Source organism: Eptesicus fuscus, chromosome 4, assembly GCF_027574615.1.
Source record: "Eptesicus fuscus isolate TK198812 chromosome 4, DD_ASM_mEF_20220401, whole genome shotgun sequence".
NCBI lineage: Eukaryota > Metazoa > Chordata > Mammalia > Chiroptera > Vespertilionidae > Eptesicus > Eptesicus fuscus.
Window position 1 is genome coordinate 77,152,767 of NC_072476.1, and position 21,441 is coordinate 77,174,207.

Consider the following 21,441-nt stretch of genomic DNA (forward strand, 5'->3'; position numbering starts at 1 on the left):
ACTGGTTGTGCAAATCCAGGAACCGTTTTCTCTCGGAAGTGTTACAGAGTTTGGTGGTCCCCCACATTAGATCACCAAAGTCTATTTCACTCAAGTTATTTAAAATAACTTCATTGGTGAGGACTGTACATGGGCATATTTGAGTGACACTGTGGGTAATATAGATGTTAGTAAATAAATATGGAAACCTAACTCACTTATGATAATCTCTACATCTAAGTATGTCAAGACCAATGGGGACAATCCAATCCTCCCGCCTCTGCAGATGGTGTCAGAGGCAGGGGTGGTGACAGAGCAGGGGGGTTGGGGGAGACAGGGGCCAGAGGAAGTCTGGCCACACCAGAGAGCAACACCTGGGTTCCCGCTGCCTTGCCTTCCCCTGCCTGCTGGGCCTGTCACTGAGATCCCAGGACCTATGGAATCCAGACCTCGGAGAGAAGCAAGGGCAGTGACATGAGAGCGGCTCGGTGGGAAGGATGAAGGTGGGTGCCTCCTTCCGTTTCCAAGGTACTCTGTTCACACAGCGGGGTGGCGGCTCGCATGCTCCCTGCTTCCCTCCACTCGGTGAGGAGCTTCAGTGAGGCAGTGAAGATGCTTTGTTCATTGTGGCGACCCCAGCATCCAGCCCGGTACTTGGCACACAGTGAGCACATTAATAAGTGACAGTGTACAGGGGGGCCCAGGGAACCAGCTCCACTTCTCCAGAGGAACAACTGAAGGTCACTGGCATGAGACAGCTATTCAGTCATCCATTTATTTACTCACCAAAAGTCTATCAACTGCCTTCTCTGTGGAATGTGCAAATGGTGGCCAGATTGAGAAAGTGTGCTAACTTTTCCCCCAGTAGTTTCATTCAAAGAACACTTGAAATGCTTGGTAAGTGATGCCTATAAACACCTACTAAAATGCAGCTTTTATGGGAGGTTAAATCATTAGTGTAGTAACAGGAGTTCCTGGGATAACAGAATTCCTAGAATGGCCTGTTGAGCTTAACCGATGACACTAAGGGAAAGAAACTAGTTACAAAGTCCAAAGGCCCAAAACAAGGTTCTTTGAAAATGAATTTGAATTTGCAGGGTTCAGTCACATGTGTTTAAGTACTAGATTCTATGACGGGGCCACCTAGGGCTAAGGCAGCAGTGAAAAAGCCCTGTACTAGTGTATCTGCTTTTATGGAAATACACTACAAAAAGGCCAAGGGGGGGTACCTTTATGTAGACCTGACAGTTGAAAGAGAAGAATTTTAAAATTAGGATAAAAGTTGGATAGTTGGAAAAAGACGAAATTTAAAAGGGATAAAAGTTTCGTGTGTACCTAAATCTATTCTTCTTTTAATGGTAGGAACATAACCGACTGGAACAGGAAAATGACTCTGAATTTTAAATAATGAGTAAGCATACATTCCTTTTCCTAAAGGAAGGGACAAAAATAGAAGCAAAAGAAGGTATCATTACTGGTAAATGGGCAGGTCTTTACAGAAGGAAGTTACACAGACTGATTGTAACAATGCATTTTAACTTTCCTACATAAAATGCTCAACTCTTAAATTCCTTGACAATGCTCGCAGTCACCTCCTCTCTATTTCAGCATTTCAAATGATACAGCAACACCAGGGATAAGCCTACTGCGGACGTCCATAGGGATCTGCTACAATATAGAAATGTTTCACACCTGCCTCAGGAAACATTCCTTGATTTATTATGACCTCAACTCCAACAACTCCTCTGTTTGGTTTTTGTTTTTATTGTGCCTGCTCATTTAAATTCATCAATATGTTGGTTTATAACAGTTTACATACATTTTCACACATATATAGGTGCACTATGTAAAAATTAAAGCAAATAACATATGGTTCTCCCAATTTCCCTTGTGCCACTTTCTTTAGCTGTTAAGAGTACTTAGTTCCCAAGCTGGGTATGTTTGTGTGTGTGTATGGGGGGGGGGGGGGGGGGGTTAATAAACTTTGCCAAATTAACTAAATATGTAATGCCAACAAAAGTTATCAAATGGTTATTTGGGAAGTGCCTTAAAAAAGCTTAAAATAGGAACAATGGTTGTTTTATCCCTATTTGTTAGGACACATACACATATATACATACAATCATAGATAAAACTCTAATCTATGTAAATTTTCATTTTCTCAAGATTTGAAGGGTGTTTAGATATAAGGGACACGGAAGGGACGTAGATTTAAGATGATACAGTGTTATCAATGAAAAATTGCTACACTGGTGTTTTATATTTAAGTATCTATATAATAAAAGCCTAAGCAACCCTTACAGCAGAACGACCAGAACGACTGGTCACTATGATGTGCACTGACCACCAGGGGGCAGACACTCAATGCAGGAATTGCCCCTGGTTGTCAGGGGAGTGCCGCTCAGCCAGAAGCCGGGCTCACAGCTGGCGAGTGCAGCAGCTGTGGCGGGAGCCTCTCCCACCTCCTCGGCAGCGGTAAGAAGCAGCGAGCAGGCGGGTGGTAAGGAGCAAGGGGTCCTGGACTGCGAGAGGCATGTCCCACTGCCGGCTTAGGCCCACTCCCTGTCCTGAACTGCGAGAGGGCGCAGGCCAGGCTGAGGGAGACACACCCCCTCCCCACTGCATGAATTTCGTACACCGGGCCTCTAGTTCTTAATAATTGAATTTATGTATCTATCCAAATATTGGGGGAAGAATTATTATAAAGAAAAATTTCCCAGTTTGTAACTATTTCAGACAATAAAAAAAACAACCCAAACTTTTTTTTTTTTTTTTTTAATCAAATGCTCAAGGATGGATGTCCCCATGACTCTGGGGAGATTCAGTCACTCAGGGCAGTGTTCTCTATACAGTGCTCATGACCAGGAAAAACAAATCCTGTTATCAAGTGGCACAAAAAGCTAATGTCGCCAAGCCCGTCCCACTTCAGTTGGACAGGAAATTCTGGGTTTCGAAGTTTATACTGAAGGAAAGCCCAAACTAACAAGAATTAAAAAATTGTTTTCAAAATAAAGCCTCCAACATTTGTCTGCTTAAAAATGCATTTATCCACCTAACATTCCATTCAAATAAAATCCTTTTAAAATATGTCCTCTCTCTAAATATCTGCTATGATTTAATGAGATTGGCTGAGGAATTCAAAGCACAAAGACTCCTCCTTAAATTGTGCATTTTCAAATAACCTCAACCAAGAGCACCTTTCAAAATAATTGTCACAGGCAAATGTTTCTGAGTTTTAATTCTTCTTTTAACCAGTAGGTGGCAATCTTTATTGCTAAGACAATTTAGGCCAAAGATTTGGTTTAGATAGTTTTCCTCCCTCCTGTTATAAAAGTGAAATAGTTGTAATTTTGGCCTTGTGAGAGAAAAAGAAGACCTGAGAATATTACATCTAAAATCTCTAAATGCATACCAAATAAAGAGAAGAAAAAGGGACCTCCCTCTCCCCGATGCCCCAGCATGGTTTTGACATTATTACCAAGTAAGGCATAGATTAAGTATAGAATATATCCACATGGCATATTAAAGACTTTGCAGTGGCTCCCAATCAACAGTACACGTAACGAAGACCTACAATGTAAAAAGAACACAGGACTTGACCAGACAACATGTTCCAGGGGACAGTATTTATAACCACTGCTGTCTGATTTATGCAATTCTGCTGTAATTTAACCCCATTTATTCTGTGGATGGCCTCAAAGAAGCTGAAAAAGAGTTCATTACTACTCTCCATAGAACACCGCTTCATGTAATTTTTACCTGTTTAAAATTAGCCCCACATCTTTATTTCCCGTGGGTAAACCAATTTCAATTCTCTTTCATTTCCTTCAGATCTAAACATATCAGGTAAGTATACGAAACAATCTGTATGTGCGTGGCATGTATATGCCAAACATTTTTAAAACTTTTAAATGGTATCAACAAATATTTGGTTTGCACCAAATGATCTGGTTTTTAATACCCTAATTGGTTTTTTAAGGACTCAGCTGTGATCATGATTCCTCACGGAAATCCTTGGCTTGGACGAGTGTCATCAATTCTATTTTACACATGGGAACACCAATGTTGAGTTCGTGAATGACTTTAGGTCACACAACAAATTAGTCCCAGCAATTAGGACTAACGGTTGGCCCAGGGCATTGTTCACATCCCTGAGATGCCCAGCCTGTGCACAGCCCTCCACGCAAGCAAGAACAATGGAAAGAGACACTGTGTTGAACAGAAGTGCAGTGGTTGCTCTGGTGTTCCTCTAACATCCGCCACAAACTCATTCACCTGTGTATCTTCCCCGTGACGCAAGGACCCAAATTTAACATACTCAAAACTCAACCCACTGAAAATGATACAGGAAAGAAAGCACATTAATCAGAATTCCAAATTTTCCAAGAGGCACAATCATATCATTGCTCAATACAGCCATTCACAATGTAATGAATAATTATGAAGTGTAATAAGGATTCGTTGATGTACTAAAGTAGTTCAAAATTTCCGTCCAACCAGGGCTGCTTCTGATTAGAAAACAGGTGACAGTTAATAAGACCCATTACATATTGCACGCTATGTTCTTTTCGGATCTGAAATGATTTCTTCCTTTTGAGGACAGCAGCTGAGTCTCAGGGACCCGAAGCAGAGGGACTTGGATGCCTGATTTAACCCGGCAATTAACTATGAGTCACTTCACCCCTGTTTTGTCCCCTCGATAAAAAAAACAATTCCTTGTGCCACAGGGATGCAAAGAGGTCAATAAAACGGCACACTACTTTGGATATCTTAAAAACTGTCTATAAAACCATGGGATAGGTTGTGTAATACAATTATTATAGAATTTCCAATGATGTTCAGGAAAAGCTATTATTTCTTACCTTTAGTCCCACTCATCTCCACATTAGATCTAAGAAGTTCAAGCAAGTGCATTTTTCCAAAACATACATTGGCTTAAAAGTATTATTAGAAAACAAAGGAGGAAAACTTAAAATCAACAATGGATCTGACCAATTATTGAATGAAGAGTAATGTAAATATATTCAGCATGAGCGAGAGTCACAAACTCTTCATTGTACCACAGAAATTTATTATTACTAGATATAAAATATGCAGTTAGAAGAAAAATTTTCACAGGGACTATCGAATGAGCTTAATGTTCTAATTAAAAGAAGCCTTATTTATTTCTTTAATTATGACCCATTTACATAAGAAACTTTTAACACATGCTTTCTACTAAGTCCCACTGAATGAAAGAACAGAATCCCAAATACACTCCTCACAACTGTGATTCATGCTGATTCCTTTATCTTCTACCTCACTAGAAGAAAAAAAATCAAGTCAAATAATTTCAATTATAAAAGCTTCTCATGCATAAATAAAAGATCAACAAGGATCAGTGGTTAACAGAAGTTTGGTTTGCCCTGGATAAGCCATACCGTTACTGCATCTGTCAAATCCACAGGAATGTAATCTTAGTCAAGATATAATTAATGCAGCCACAGAACACTCTAAATTAATGCTACAATTTAAACTACAGCTGTTTAATCTTCTCATTGTAAGAGGCCAGAATACCTAATGCTTGATTCTAGACGAGCAGGAAGTAAACAAGAGTAAAGAGAGGAAACTGAAGTTACTCAATTGTCCATGAAACTTAAGGAACCATTTTATGTAGTTTCAATTAAGTACCCTGTTACTCTGGTCTATGTGACTGTTCAAGGACAAACTATTCAGAATCTGGATCCCCAGGCACCAAAGTTCATTGAGCACTTGCTTTATGCTAGAGACCTGGGCTGGGAGCTAATCTGGACAATGCTTCTTTTTGGTTAGCAAACTAAACTGCCTCTAAAGCAAAAGAAAGGCTGCAACATAGGACACGTGTGTTTATCACAGCTGGTTTACATGTATGTTCTCCGGGAGGAAGAAAAGGTACAACTATTAGTACAAATTCCTCATGGGGCTGCAGGTTACCTTCCTCTCCTCCACTATGAACTAATATTGGTGACTTCTGTAAACATATTTGCTACAAATTATGAAACTATTCAGGTGAAATGGTTTTATTCAGCTACAGCTACAGTAGAACAGAACTTTCAGCTTCCTAACTCCTCCCTCTTTTAATTCACTGAAATTTCCCTTCAAAAATGTTCTAGGTTATGACCTCCACGGATGGCTCTTCCCAGAGCTAACTTTCTCTGAGGAAAATCCTTTCATCTAGTCAAAGTTCATAAGGAAGGACACATTACACACACACATACACACACACACACACCAGGAAACAGAACATCAAAACCTTTCAAAGTTTTGTGTATCTAACAGAACAAATCTTTTCTTAATCAAAAGTATTACTTTAACAGTTACAGAGCTTAGTAGGTTTTACATGCCAACCAGAGAGGTTCAGAAATAATTCTTCTGATACCAAGAACAGAAATACAAGTAACGCTTCACGTAGCACAGAGGCAAAGACCTCAGAATGGGCCTTCCTCTTTCGTGTGGCCTTTTGTAAAAATTGCGACAGTCGACCAGTGGGAATTCTGGCAGGAAAAAAGTCCCACCAGAGACTGGCTTTTTGTGTTTTTTGTTGTTTTTTTTTTAAAAAAAAAGAAAGAAAAAGCCTTGCTTATGCAGAAAATTCTTGCTTTTTCCATTATGTGGTGCCTAGGGGAGGGTGGGAAGAGGAAGGCTTCTTTCTATATCGGTAGAGCACTGTAATTTAAAATGACTCATGTAAAACATAAATGAAAATGTAACCTCTGAGACCGGGGTCAGCGATTTTTATTCCTGCTTAGATCCAGTTTTCTCTGGCCACTTGACTAAACCCAAACCAGGGGCTTTCCCTACAAATATACTCCAATTTACCCAGAAACTGAGGTTTAAATTTGAAAGAAAGGAAGCTCAAGAAAGAGGCTTCCCAAATTGAGAAATCACTGGCTCCATCTCAGCCTTGGGCTATCGTTGGGCCATCAACCCAGCATACCTCACGTTTCACAGGAATGATTTCCCCATCCCAGCTACAGAGGGGACCCTAACTCCTAAGAAGGGGAAAATTATCTGTCTTAGGGTTAAGCCAGACCACAGTAGTTGATGTCAGAAAAGCACATGAGGGCCAATCTACCCAGGCAAGACCTTGCTTTCTGGGCTCCGCTACCTTGGCTCACTAAAATCATTAAACCTGTCTTAATGATTTAAGACAACCTTCTAGCACCTAAGGCTTTTCTTTTGGCTTCATTCCTCATGACTGTGGCCAGAACCAAAGTTGGACTGCTGTGTTCTCCGAGCAAGACTCAACCTGAGGCCACAGGGACACGTGCAGACCCCTGATCTGTGTTCTGGTCTCCACTGCTCTCTTATCTAAGTACAGATTAAATTTTACTTAATCAAAACAATCTTCTCCCTGCTATGAAGGAGCCCAACCTAGGTTCAAACACTGATAATGTTCTAAGAGCACGGTACTTTGCCTGATAGAATGAGGCCTTTGCTTTAACTTATATTCTTCTCTATCAAAATGTTTAAAGAAGTTGATAATTTCATACAAATGTCTGCACATTGTCTCATATAAGTCTCTAGTTGGATGTATGTTCAAGTTCACGATCTTTAACAGAAACAAAATACTGGTCAATCAAATATTTTTAATATCTCTGTCTTCAAGACTTTTAAACTAGTTTGAGGGTAACTGAAATAAGGGCAAAGATTACCGATATGGGAGACTGTATTTAAACATCAACAATTTATAGGCCACCACTTCCTATTATTTATTGAGTACCGGCTTTGAGAATCTGTGATGGCTTTAGCACATGACCTCTGGAGAGAGAAGCTCATCCTGCCCGTTCCCTCGCACCCCCCACTGCACTCTGAGGTGATGCAGTGTGGTCTGCCTGCAGGGCCCCGCAGTCCGCCGGCCCCTAGCGTTTGTCTCAGGGCAGGCTTCTTTTTCTCCCTCTGCCTCAGCCTGGAAATAGGACAAAGTGAGGTAATGCAGGTAGAGCACGCAGCGCGGTGCCCGGCACAAAGCAAATGCCCAAAACATGCCAGCAAACATATCAGTAAAGAATCCTGTTGAAGAAATGTCAGACTTTTCATCTCGGAGGTAAATCATTTCATCTTATATGTATTTAAGAAAAGAAAAAGATAGCATCCGGAAGCAATGAACTAAAAACATAAAGACACTGCAAATACAACCTTTTAGCAAATCAAAAATTCATGTAATCACCCCGCCACAAGCCCATAACTGAGAGGTCCTGAGTAAGATAACAAAATACATCAAAACCTGCCCTGCCTTTGCCTAAAGCATTCAATATCAACTCTGTGAGGTGGATTTTCTGGGAAATGGCTAAAACCAATCAGTAGTGGTTTCTTCTTTTCAACTGCTATACACAAAAGACTTTCCCCCCTTCGTTTTAAGAAGCTTTAATGACTGCAACTATTAACCCCACCCTCTCCATTTCCTTCTTTTGGAAATTATACATGAATGTGAGACAACATAATCTGAAGATTACTGACTACATTTGCTGGGATATACGATTTAAAACGTTTCAAAATGTGCACTAAACAGAGCATATTGACACTGGCAAAGCATGGTCCCAAGGGATCCTCTGAATCAAGAGCCTCGCAGGCAAACGCCTCAGCTATATTTTAAATGTGTTCTAGAAAATGGACTGAGTGGGAGTTGCCTGAGAGGTGGGAGGACATGATTTTTCATATTTTGGGAAAATATTGTGAAACTGACCCCATGCTTCCCTTCTAGAGTATATGAAAGGCAGCTAGTCTCACAACTAGACTGAAACTAACCCTCCCCCCACCAACAAAACCCAAACAAATATTTTCACCCTTAGAGTTAAAGAATATAAATTACTCAAAATATTAAAAGGATGTAACAACTTGGCTGCAACTCACCAAAAGCAGTCAGGGGAATGAAACTGGTTAACGGGGACAATGCACTTATTCGGTCACACTGCCACCAGACCGGCAGGGAGCCTGCTGCCTCGGCTCCGGAACCTGGCAAAGGAAGCCAGAGCAAGCACCCTGCACACCTTGTGAAACCTTCCCTGCATGCGGGCCAGAGTTAGACGATTCCAGTTCCGGAAGAGCTGGAGAGAGAGAGATGGTCTGACAAGAAACTGGAGTTTTAACCTAAACAACTGTGACTATTTTTCTCCAGTGTGTTTAAACTTCCTCTAAATGTTCAAGCTGACCAGGTTTCTCAAGTTTCCCTTAAAGGGAAGATTAGACCACAAATGACAGTTACAATATAACTGTACATGTAACTACAAACAATGACGGCTAGTAAAGTAGCGAGTTAGAACTAGCTCTCAGTCCTTTAAAACTGATCTTAGTGCAATAGCACCTTCAATTATAAAGGTTCAGTGGGATAATTAACTCATCAATGACTTTTCTAAATTGCTTTATATACTGGACTATCAGATATGTTTATATATAACATTATATATAATATTAGAAACATGAGAGAGACTGAGAGAGAGAGAGAAGCACAAACTTGAACCATTTAAGGCCCCCTAGGTTCCAACATGCCTTTAAAGTAATCATCTCTTCCCAGCCTGTTGCTCCGATAAGGTTCTTTTGTTGGAAGGAAGAGTAACTTGCTTCATTCTCCTTAGTTGTTTCTGGGGTCTATTTCCTGAGAGTGGATAAATCTTACTGTTTAACTCATTTTCAAATATCAGGCTGCATCGTAAGTCCCTGGCAAACAGGGATCATCTGCCTTTGGCTTAGGAATGCCCTCCTGGCTGATGGGCTGTCCAGGAACAAAGCCGTGTCACACAGCACGAACGCCACCGCCAAGGGCGCTTTTGCACACAGTGTGGTACTGTTGCTTAAGCACACTGTGTCAAGAGTCAGGTGGTTTGGGGACAAATCCCAACTCCTCCACCAGCTGGGTGAGCTTAGGCCATTATTTAATTAAGCTTTAACTCTTTATTTTTACAACAAGTATAATAACGAGGCCAATGCCACAGAATTCTTATGAAAAGTAACAAGTTAGTGCAGTAAAATATTACTACGGAACCTGACACAGAACTAACATTTGTTGAACACACGGTTATAGATAGGTAAAAGTCCAGTTCTATATTTACGTATGCATACACATATGTAATACATATATTTATATACTTATATTTCTTTAAAGTTTTCATACACAGTATGCATATTCCCATGTCGATACTATTTTTACACTTCCTCTTGCTTTTTTTTTTTTTTGGAATATGCAGTGTATTTCTAAGTATTTGCAAAAATATATGCCTTACATAGTTTTATTCTTTTGCTAATTATTCTTTAAATTATTAAAAATAAATTATTTTTAACCTATGCTTTTCTAATCTAATTAGAAAGTTTAGGAATGAAAAGACAACTTCTAAATCTTCCCAGGTGACACGAGAAGATGAACATGCCTTTCTGGGGGCTTATCAGGGAATGTCTCTCAACGGTCTTTCCATAGGAAATATAAAGCAGCAGCACAGTAAGCTCCTGAGTCACCATCTTTTTCCATAAAACTCTACTAAAGCAATCTACTACTTTTGCATTTACTGCAAAGGAGAAGGGAGCCTGAATTTTGTTCCTTGGTAGTTAATCAGATATTTTGACTGAATGTTTTAATAGTATTCTTATAGTTTTTTTTTAAAAAAATGCCAAAACACATCTAGAGGTGACCTCTCGTTGACTTCAATCAAACAACGTGGAGAACACTTTCAAATCTGTACACATGCACGCAAGCTAATTTTTATGTTGTTCTTTTCCACTTGATATGACTTCCTGTTTATCAACACTTTAAAATCACGTTAAAACTTCTATACAGCTACCATTTTTTCCCTTGTTTTTATCTCTTTTTCTTTGGATTCTTGAAGAGCTTTATCTGCATTTCTCCTTTACAACACTAATTTTATTTTCAGCTGTGTTAATTCTACCCTTGGCTGCCTCTCATATGGATTTTAATGTGCTATTACATTTTCAATCTTTATAATCATTCTTCTTAGGGTTTCATCCCATCCTATTGTCTTCTCAGCTCACAATCATCTATCTGCTTTCTGTCCCTCTTTAGTTAGGGCCACATCTTTTTTAGTAACGGATCATTGTTGGAGATCTGCTCTTCCTTCAAATCTTCATTATGGTCTCTCATTTCCTTTCTAGAACAACAATTTACAGTAGGCTGGGCTTTAGTTCTCCTGTTTATTGATCAGTAAACTAGGAGAGATCTACCCAGACCTGGTGCTTGCTCTGAACTACTCTCGATCTACTTGGGTCACCTACAATACTACTTTTGTAGAGTAAGGTCCTCAGGATGTAATAGTAACATCCCACCCTCCCAGCTCTGCCTGGCTATTCTGAGTTATATCCTTTAACTAAATAAAAAGGCACTATTGAGAGGGATGACAAAGAGGAAGGAAAGAGCTTTCTGAGGACAGCTGCCTAGGTTTTTGGAGGTTAAAGGCGGAGAGCTGAGGAGCAGATGGCTTTGGCTTTGCCTAACTGTTTTCAGGTGATCAAAACTTGTTCTGTGTTTTTAAACCGGGCTCCTGGAGTTCACTGTAACTGTTTAGAGCAGCGGTTGCCAACCTTTCAGACCTCATGGATCACCAGTGGTCCGCGGACCACTGGTTGGCGACCACTGGTTTAGAGTAAGTGCCTTCCTCTCCCTTCTAGTGAGAAGTCTCAAGAGATCGTGTCAGGACTACCAGGCAGAGACCTTTTACAATCAGGAAATATTTAAATAAGTTTCTTTTTCAACTGAAAAAAAAAACAAAACAAAAAACATAAGCAATAATAAAAGCATCCAAGAAGTTTTGCATTTGAAAGACCATCTCTGTGCAATGTCACACTGTCCCTTTAAACACCTAGAAATAAAATTCACCTGTGCCTTCCACTTGCCATCATCCACCCTCTTGTCCTTGGAATTCAGGTAACAGAAACACAATGTTTATGTTATAAACTTGGCAGTGACTGACTGTTCTGAAAAACGAAGTTTGACATTCAAAGGAATTTAGCCATTTCGCTAGTCTTTTTAAAATGGCGTTTACTGCTAACTTTGACAGAACTCAGGTATAAGCCTTCCCATTCATTTGGGCCAACTTGAGATTTCTTGTACTTACGGATTTCAAGAAACCGCTATCCACATGCCAAAACACATAATTCTTATGCTGGACACCTTCAGCTCTTAGGCTTTTAAGCTGGAAATAACCACCCTATGTTCGGTTTTACTAAAAATTATATGATTATGAATCAGAAATAAGAAAATTTGAAACTCAGAGAAAGATTTGAAGCAGATATTTAACTTCTTCAAAAATAACAGAAATGGAGGAAAAATCATTTATCAATGGTATGTAATTTTGGAATATCTAAATAAGGTATATTTCTTCCCAAGAAATATACACCCAAACTCTGTCTTAAGTTTCATGGCCTTTATCAGTCTCTTTATAATTCAACCCTTTAATATATTTAGCAGACATAAGAAAATGTAAGTCATACATAAAGCAGAGGTAATGTGTTGTGTGTTTGTATGAATACAACAGCCAAAGAAACTCAGAAACAACAGATATAATTAAAGACTACCCAAACAGCAGAAACTATCTGGTTTTTTATAACTTCAGAAAGGACTGCTTAACAAAACCTACACAACAGACTGCTGGAGGGTTCTTGAACCCTCTGAATGTACCCCCTTCTTTTTAAATATTTACATAATCATTTGAGCTTACCTGTCTTAATCTGGAAAACTGTTATAAAAATGCCACCTTTGCAGGGTGGCTGAGGATAAAAAGAAAAATATCTAAAATGTCTAGCAGAATGCTTGGCAAGCAGTAAGCTTGCAAATTTTTAAGGTACATTTTGAAAAAGGTGTTTTCAACATTTAAACAGACCCATGGGGAACTGCAGGACAATGACTATAATATATACTTTGATATGTTCTAACCAAATTCATTAAATCTCATTCCTTAGTACTTAGTAGGTATCCAGTATTATTTAGCAATAGAGTCATTCTACCCTCTTTGAATCTCTCTCCTTCAAAATGGAATATATCCCTTTTACTACCTGGAAAAAAACATGGTAAGATTTAAGTTAACAATGCTGTGCAATATTATGAAATTATAGATATTCAACTATGTTTCTATAGTTAGGACACAGAGATAGAAAGATATATTTCAAGTAACATGTTTACCAGTAAAGAAACAACATTCTTAAACATTAAAAATTATTTTAAAAAACAGGATAAAGTGTTTAATGCAGGTTCACAGTAGATTACCTCAATAATAACCTTAAGCAATTCTGAAAACTGCATTTTCTGAAACCCAGTCACAGGCTGGAACCAATGCTGACTTTTCTTACTATCACATGGTACCATGTGCTGAGTCTGAGGGCACTTTGCCTCCTTAGGGTAAAGCTTTCAAGATGACGATAACCACCTCACAGTCCTACTGGCTTTACAATGTAACCTTGCCTAATGCCTATACTAATGTGTTATTTTAATACTTCTATCACAGGTACTTGAAGAGGTGTGAAAAACAAAACTACAACCTGAGTAGACACATGTTACAACCATCACCCTCTACCTGCCTTGGAAAACTTAACAGGAAAAACACACAACAACAACAACAACCCCACTAGATAAATACTTAGGAACTCTTGACAGCATATCATGCCAACAAATTTAGTTACACCACACAGGTGCAGTACAAAGAAGACATTCCAGGAATATCTTTAATTTGCTCACGGACTGCAATGCAATGTGTGAACCTCAAAGAGTCTCAAACCGATTTAGATGTCGGAAGCTGCTGAGAGCCCACCAATGGAAGTAGAGCATAAATTCTCACAGTGGTGAACTATATCATAAAGTCATACAGTGTGCACATCTGCAAAAACTTTTTGTACCAATTTGGCACTTTCATCAGCAATAATCTCATGGATCAATCGCCAATCAGATCTTGCAATGAAGTCAGGTGAGAGCATCTGCCCAACCATCCCAGTTTGTTTCTCTCTATAAAACCCCTCCCTCTGGCTTCAGAGTTGCATTACTGGGAAAACACTACTAGTGAGAACTTAAATTTTCTGGGGTTTGTTTCTCTAAGAATTCTATGAGTAGAAATGGAGAAACTTTTGTTGACCATGTGTAAAAGGCTAAAGCAAAAATATAGCCAAAATTCAAAAGAGGCAGTAGCTACTTACTTTACAATTAGAGGACACTGGGATTAGAAGGGTTAAGGAATTTACTGGAGGCAAAGCAGAGTGAAATTTCTGACTCAAATAATATATCCCAGAGATTTATATTTCACAAATACCTACATCTTTACTACCTTGGATATCAGATTTGATCATCAAATTACAAAGAGTCTCCTACAATACAGTATAATAAATTCACACTTGGAACTTCAATATGCCTCAGACTATGACAGGACAGGAGAACCTACAGGCATTGCATAATACATGCTGCTAACTGAGAACCGATTAATAGATGAGCACACACACCTCCAAGCAAGAAAGAGTCCAGAGAAGGTATTCCTGAAAATGATAGCCATACTTTAGGTGGCATAAAAACACTGGGAGAAAGTTCTGCATGCAGTGAAACAGAAAGATCTGCTGCTTGTTTGTTGTAAACACAAAGTTGTATTTTATCACAATACTTTAACAATGTATACTATATGAAATTATCATGGTAGAAACAAAATACCATGGTCCTTCACATAAATTAGTAAGTAGGAATAACACATTTACAAAGTACTCTGAAAATATTTTGTTAAACTTGACACTTTAGGGAAATTGTACCCAAGTAATTCAAATAAAGCCAATGTCTAGTTCCCTTTGACCTCCTCCATTTAGATTAGTATAATTAAAAGTCTAAAAACTGTTTTGATATTGAATGCTATAAACTCAATCAAGACCTCAAAACATTCTATATAATAAAAGGCTAATATGCAGATCGACCGAATGGTGGAAGGACTGGTTGCTATGATGCACACTGACCACCAGGGGCAAATGCCCAATGCAGGAGCTACCCCCTGGTGGTCAGTGTGCTCCCACAGGAGGAGCCCTACTCAGCCAGAAGCTGGGCTCACAGCTGGCGAGTGCAGCGGCAGTGTCAAGAGCCTCTCCCGCCTCCGTGGCAGCGCTAAGGATGTCTGACTGCCAGCTTAGGCCCTCTCCCTGCAGGGAGCAAGCCTAAGCCATCAGTTGGACATCCCCTGAGGGCTCTCTGATTGTGAGAGGATGCAGCCTGGTCTGAAGGACCACGCCCCCCGCACAAATTTCGGGCATCGGGCCTCTATTTTAGATATAATCCATCATGCAATTATGCTTCTCATTTCTAGCTATCACACCAAGTTATTTTCTCCTATTTCAGCCTTCAAACCAACTTTATGTCTTTCCTCATGGAAATTTGTTAGCAACAAAGACACACATAAGGGACAGCCAGCTGTACGGCTGACATCTGTTTTCTTTTACTAAGAAAAACATGGATATGTAAATGGCATCCTATACTTATTCTTACTTGACAGAGGTACAAAATTCTCCCCTTTTGGATGTTACTTAGCAGATGTAAGCACCATTTGTTGTTGAATTTCAGAATTTCAAATGTTTATTTTCTTAAACTCAGACTTACTGGGAAAGTGCTTATTAATCAGAATTTCTCCTGTTTTAGACAAAGATGCATTCACTTAGAAATCAGAAAAGACTGACATCAAAGTTATCAAAGAATTTATTGAAACTAAGCTAAAAAGAAAACACTTTTAGCATATAGAGTTCTACTTTTACAACAAAGACAATTTTATTAGAGTATCAACACTAGCTTGGTTGTAGGTAAACAAAATAGACTCATACCACTTACACAGCTCCTGTTGGAATCGGAGGTGTGAGGGCTCTACTTAGGTTGTACAGATGTGGATATTGGACCCTTTACTCATTTTGAAAAGAGAACAGAGAATGAAATCCTGAAAGTGTCTGAAGATATCTCACTTAAATAAGAAAATACATAATTTTCATACCACAAGCTGTAATTCTAAATGATACAGATCATGGTGGGCTAGCAGAAAGTTTTTCATCAAATAATGTCTCATCTATAACCCTGCACTTAATTGTTACCACGAATCCAGGAAAGAGAAAGCCAGGTCCTTCCCTGGAGGTCAGAGGGCCAAGGGGACCTCCCTACCCATTTGGGACTGCTTGCAAATTTCTAAGTGCTCCCAAAGTGAGACTTTCTCTGCTCGTCAATTTCTGTTTCAAATAACCCACCTGGACATGTAAATTTTTCATTAAGGTTACGTCCCTGTCTCTTTCACATTTCTGTGAAAATAACTAAACCTAAAATTAACAGGAAAATGGCTTAAAAGTCAAGAATTTAGTAAAAAAAAAAAATGCTGGTTCTCAAGAGAAGAACTGTCATAACATGTAACTTAATACACGTGGAATATATTGTGGTCATCAGAGAAGAGGCTAGGAGCCTCTGATTTTATCAAAGCTAATTATTACCTTTGCTTTCTCCAGATGGACTTACTCTTTAATCAATTATATTGTTACATCTTTTGAAAAGGTGTTTCATTTTGTGCTAAAACAGAGGAAAAACACTTCTTATACCTGGGTGAACGAACCTTGCATTCTGATTCCCTTTTCTGGAGGCAGGGTTCAAAGGCCTCCCCGCTTCTCCCCCGCCCCCCGCATCTTCAAGTACCTGCCACCAGCCGGGCTTTCTCACAGAAGCACAGTGGTCAGTCCAGAGGGGGCAGCCGGCACCAGTCAGCTGTCTTACCCCATCGCTGGGGGCTTTAACAACGCAATCCTCCAACTTCTCAGCAGTCTCCCGTAAGTGGGAGAAAAGGTGAGGAAAGCTATGACAAGGCATGTTCTGAACTAAACAGGATACATAAAGGCAGGAGTTTGTGAAGCAAAGCAAATTACTTTCACAGAGTCTATTTCTGTGAAGGACAGTGACACGTTATGACCGCAGGGCCCGGCAAAGGTGTGTAATGTGGGATCAGGTCGCCGTCTTCTGTGACCTCTGTGCAGTGTCTTCAATTTATGTGATTTATTTCAGTCTTGCTTTCTGGATGGGAAATGACAACCATGGAGGGTCGGATGCTGAGTGTGAAAATGTAAAAATAGCATGGCTGGGGAAGCCATGAAAAGCAAACACAAATTGGTCTTTTCTTTTACTGTTTAGAAAGAATTTTGATCAAAATTTAAGCTTTATATTTTATGTGTGAAACCTGGAACCCACCGTCAGAGTCAGAAGTGGGAGCTTGGGAGGAGTGTGTGGATGGGGAACAGAAATGGGTTATGAACTCAGATTCGTAAGTGACCTCTCAAATTAGCCGATTTCCATGTTCTATACAAACTAACCTGGCCATAGAACCTCACCAGTCTAAATATTCTGCCTTCGCATGGATTTAGTTAAAGGATCTCAAAATGCCGTCTTAAGGAGTACCCCACTGGACAGCTTACTTATGAAAGGAAGAAATACATTTTCATTCCCCGATCTCTGAATCCCCACCTCCTTTAACTCACTTCCTTGTGTGTGAGAGGAAATAGGGAACCAGGGTTGAATGGGGTTGTGTGCATGGGAATAAAATGCCACTGTCTGAGCAGCCTAAGGCAGACAGGGCTGAAGTATTTATTTGAATAGGATGTCTCTCCTAAGGGGCAGGAAACACCCATCAACATCCTTCACCTGCACAAAACATGGAAGAGGCTCTCTCCAAAGGCAGCAAAATGGGGCTTTTACTGGGTTGTGGGAAAATGAAATGTGACCCTCATGCAAAGGGAAGGAGATAAAAGGAGGGGAGAGAGGGCAAAAAACCTGTGCCTGGGGACACTCGCTGACCTTGACACATGTTCTACTCACTTTAAGTGGCAGACAGAAAGCACCATCGGCTTAACACACTTTCCCATCAACAGAACTACCTGTCCTAACCATGGGATGGAAAATAACAGTTCTGGCCCTAGCTGGTTCAGCCCAGTGAATAGAGCGTCGACCTGCAGACCAAAGGGTCCCAGGTTGGATTCCCCCTGTCAAGGGCATGTACCTTAGTTGCAGGCTCCTCCCCAGCCTGGGCCCTGGTCAAGGCTTGTGCAGGAGGCAACCAACTGATGTGTTGCTCTCTGTCTTTCCCTCTCTTCCACTCTCCCTAAAAAAACCAATGAAAAAATATCCTCTGGTGAGGAGACAAGAAGAGGAAAAGGAAAAGGAAAAGGAAAAGGAAAAGGAAAAGGAAAAGTTCTGGAGACACAGCAGGCAATGGTCAAAGCCAAGACTGCAAGATACCTCGGATGTGAATGATGCCAAGAACAAATAAACTGTGATTTCAAAAACAGGAATGGGCTGTCATAGGCCCATGTGCGTGCACATGACATACAACACACGTGGCTAATTTCAAGTCACATGGTCATGAAATAGTTAAATGTTGGGCTTAATCACAAGCATTTTATCCACTTGCAGAGAACCTACTGTATTTTTCTAGATACTTGGGATGATGGACAGACAACTGAGGTCGCTGCCCTCATGGAGCTTATAATCTACCACAGGGAACAGATAAGACATAGTCAACATGTAAGTAAATTAGGAGTTTAGATAATAAATGCTTTGCAAAAGCAGAGGACTCTCTGGTCCGCAGGCGGACTCAGAAGGGCAGGCGGCTACGTGACTAAGGTGAGCAGAGCCAGCCTCCATGAGAAGGATTTGAGCAAGGTGGGAGAGTGGACTGGGTAAAGGGATGTCTGAGAAAGGGTGTCCCAGCAGAAAGGACAAAACACAGCCCTGAGGTGGGAGGGGGTGGGAGAGGGCATCAGAGGGCAAACTGCCTCTCTTGAGTCTTGATTTCATCTTTCATCCATGCTTCATAGTACAAAACAGGGATGCAGTTCATGTTTACTGAATTATTTAAATTCCAATAAATATAAGATTACCCAGTACACACAAAATTAATCCAAACTACAGGCTAGGGCTTTGTAAGAAAACTGTACACAAAATATATTGGTGGAACATACCTTTTCCTGAGAGGAGGTGAACATCAGATTTTCAAAAGGGCTTTTTTTACTCTTTTCCCTTCTAAAAGTTACTTATCACAGCTTTGTTTCCAGGAACATACAAGGAAAGTGGAAAAGCTGGTTCTATTATATAAGGAGGAATCCTTCACAAAGAGTCTACTTTTGGCCAGAGTCTGATGACATCTTTCTTTTAAACACAGTAGGTGGCAAGCACAGGGTACGAGGAGCATGTGGTCGGCAGGCAGGCAGGCCGGAGCACCCTATGTCCCCCTTGCCCATCATGGGAGTGTGCAAAACTGCCCACAGGACACTCTTGCAACAAGAAGGACTTGCATGGAGACCTGAGACCTCAGGGGTCAATTCTAATAGCATAAAGGCAGTCAAACACGAAAAACAGGCTGAGTCACATGGGGGGAGAAAAAGGGAAAAAAAGGACTCAAGAATTCAGTTACAATAAGAACTATCCTTTCCACCTCCACAGAACATTGTCACTGCAAAAGGTTTTCAAATAAATACACTCTCAGGCAAAAGAAATCAGAGTCCCATAGCTTTCAACGTCTAACTTTGTCCTTACAACTACTTTCCATGTCAATTGGACATGCAACTAGTAGGAGTTACTGAATTCTCATTTTACAAAAATTGCATTTATTTACTTATTTATTTAAATTTTTATGTACTGATTTTTAGAGAGAAAGAGAAGAAGAGAGAGGGAGAGAGAGGGGTCCGGGGGAGAGAGACAGTGAGAAACCAATTAGTTGTTCCACTTATTTATGCATTCATTGGTTGATTCTTGTATGTGCCCTGATGGGGCATCTAACCCACCACCTTGGCATATCCAGACTAAGCTCTAACCAATGGAGTATTCAGCCAGGGCAGGAATCATAGTTAAGTGAGAATACAAGATTAACAGTCTAGAAAATTGAATGTTTAGTACTACATTCCCTGCCCAACCCCCCAAACACTGCCTTTTCAATCTCTCCTTTATTCCCAATTTCTCATTTATATTCAGGCCTGTTCTTTCTAATACTTTAATGCACATTATCATGGGTCTCATTTTAAAGTTCTGCTAAAAATTTCCACTTTACTCTACATTTCTATGACTTAAAAAAATAAAAAAGCTGTTAAAATTTTCAATTGTCACCATATTACATGAGAAAGCATTATAAAAGAGCTTAGGACCTAAAAAGAGGAAAACATTTTTCTTAAAAGACTTGCTTTTCTGTATACTATATCCAAATAAAGTTACACCTGATAGCAATTATCAAGTGCAATTTTGTTTAGAAATTACTTTTACAAAATCTTTTTGTCATTAATATTGACAAAATACCCCTTTCCACCTTTTAAATATTCTTTTCTAATCCAGTTCAGATATTTTTATGGTTCTGTAATCTTTTTTTATATGTATATTTTTATTGATTTCAGAAAAGAAGGGAGAGGGGGAGGGAGGGACAGAGGGAGGAACACATCAGTGATAAGAGAGAATCATTGATCAGCTGCCTCCTGCACACACCCCTCACAGGGGATCAGGCTGCAACCTGGGCATGTGCCCTGACCCGAATCAAACTGTGACCTCCTGGTTCATAGGTCGACGCGCAACCACTGAGCCTGGTACAGCAGCTGGGCAGTCCTGTAATCTTTTGTATTCTGGGATAAATTAAATTGTTTTCCCTCTTGTATTAGCTTACTTATAAGGACCTGTTTCTAACTAATAAAACAAAAATTCAAATTAAAAATAAGTAATTTGGTGGAAAAAAAACAATTACGTATGGTTTTTGCCATACATAGTCTTGGAGAGAGAAAAAAGATTACACAAAGGAGAAAAAAAAAATGCTTGAAATTGACAAAGCCGATAACAGCAAAGCTGAGTAAAAGGCTTGCCTCTGTATGAAACTGAACAGAAACAATCAATCAAACAAACCAAAAAACAAAACCCTTAAATGAGCAGCTGTGCACAAAGCCCAAATGTGGACCATCTCCAATAATCAATGAGAAGTTTCCGAATCAAGGTGGTTCAACACCTTTTGTCAACACCTCGGCTGACAAAATGTGTGTGGGTCTAGATTTTGATTCACCTGAAAAATTAAGTCTTGGCTTTTGAAATGTATAGTAAAACATATTTGGACATATTTTACAATAAATACGGTGTAATGTTCATGAAACAAGTACCTCTTTTGGGTCAGGTGGGAGAGGGAAAAGGTATCCTTAGGAAGTTCTTTGACTTTTACAAAATATTCCCAACCCTATTATAAATAGCTACGCTAAAAGGCAGCTATTTACCCTTACATCCTGCTTCTTTATTCTCATTACCTCATTCATTTTTTGCTAGAACAAGCCAACACCAAAGAAAGCATAACAGTATCGAAATCTCTTCCAGAAATACATTGCCATGCTGCAGCCAGTTCTATTGTAACCACTGCCACCGAGTCCACCCATTCTAAGCATACCTTTCCCATACCTATATCAGTCTTGGGAAGGGAAAGAAAGATTACACAAGCAGGGGGAAAAAAATGC

At 39.8% G+C, this 21,441-nt stretch overlaps 1 protein-coding gene across 4 annotated transcripts in view; it reads right to left on the minus strand.

The window, feature by feature from the left end:
* Nucleotides 1–21,441, minus strand: part of PIK3R1 (phosphoinositide-3-kinase regulatory subunit 1) — an 84,553-nt gene that overhangs the window by 52,228 nt on the left and 10,884 nt on the right. The window lies entirely within an intron of this gene.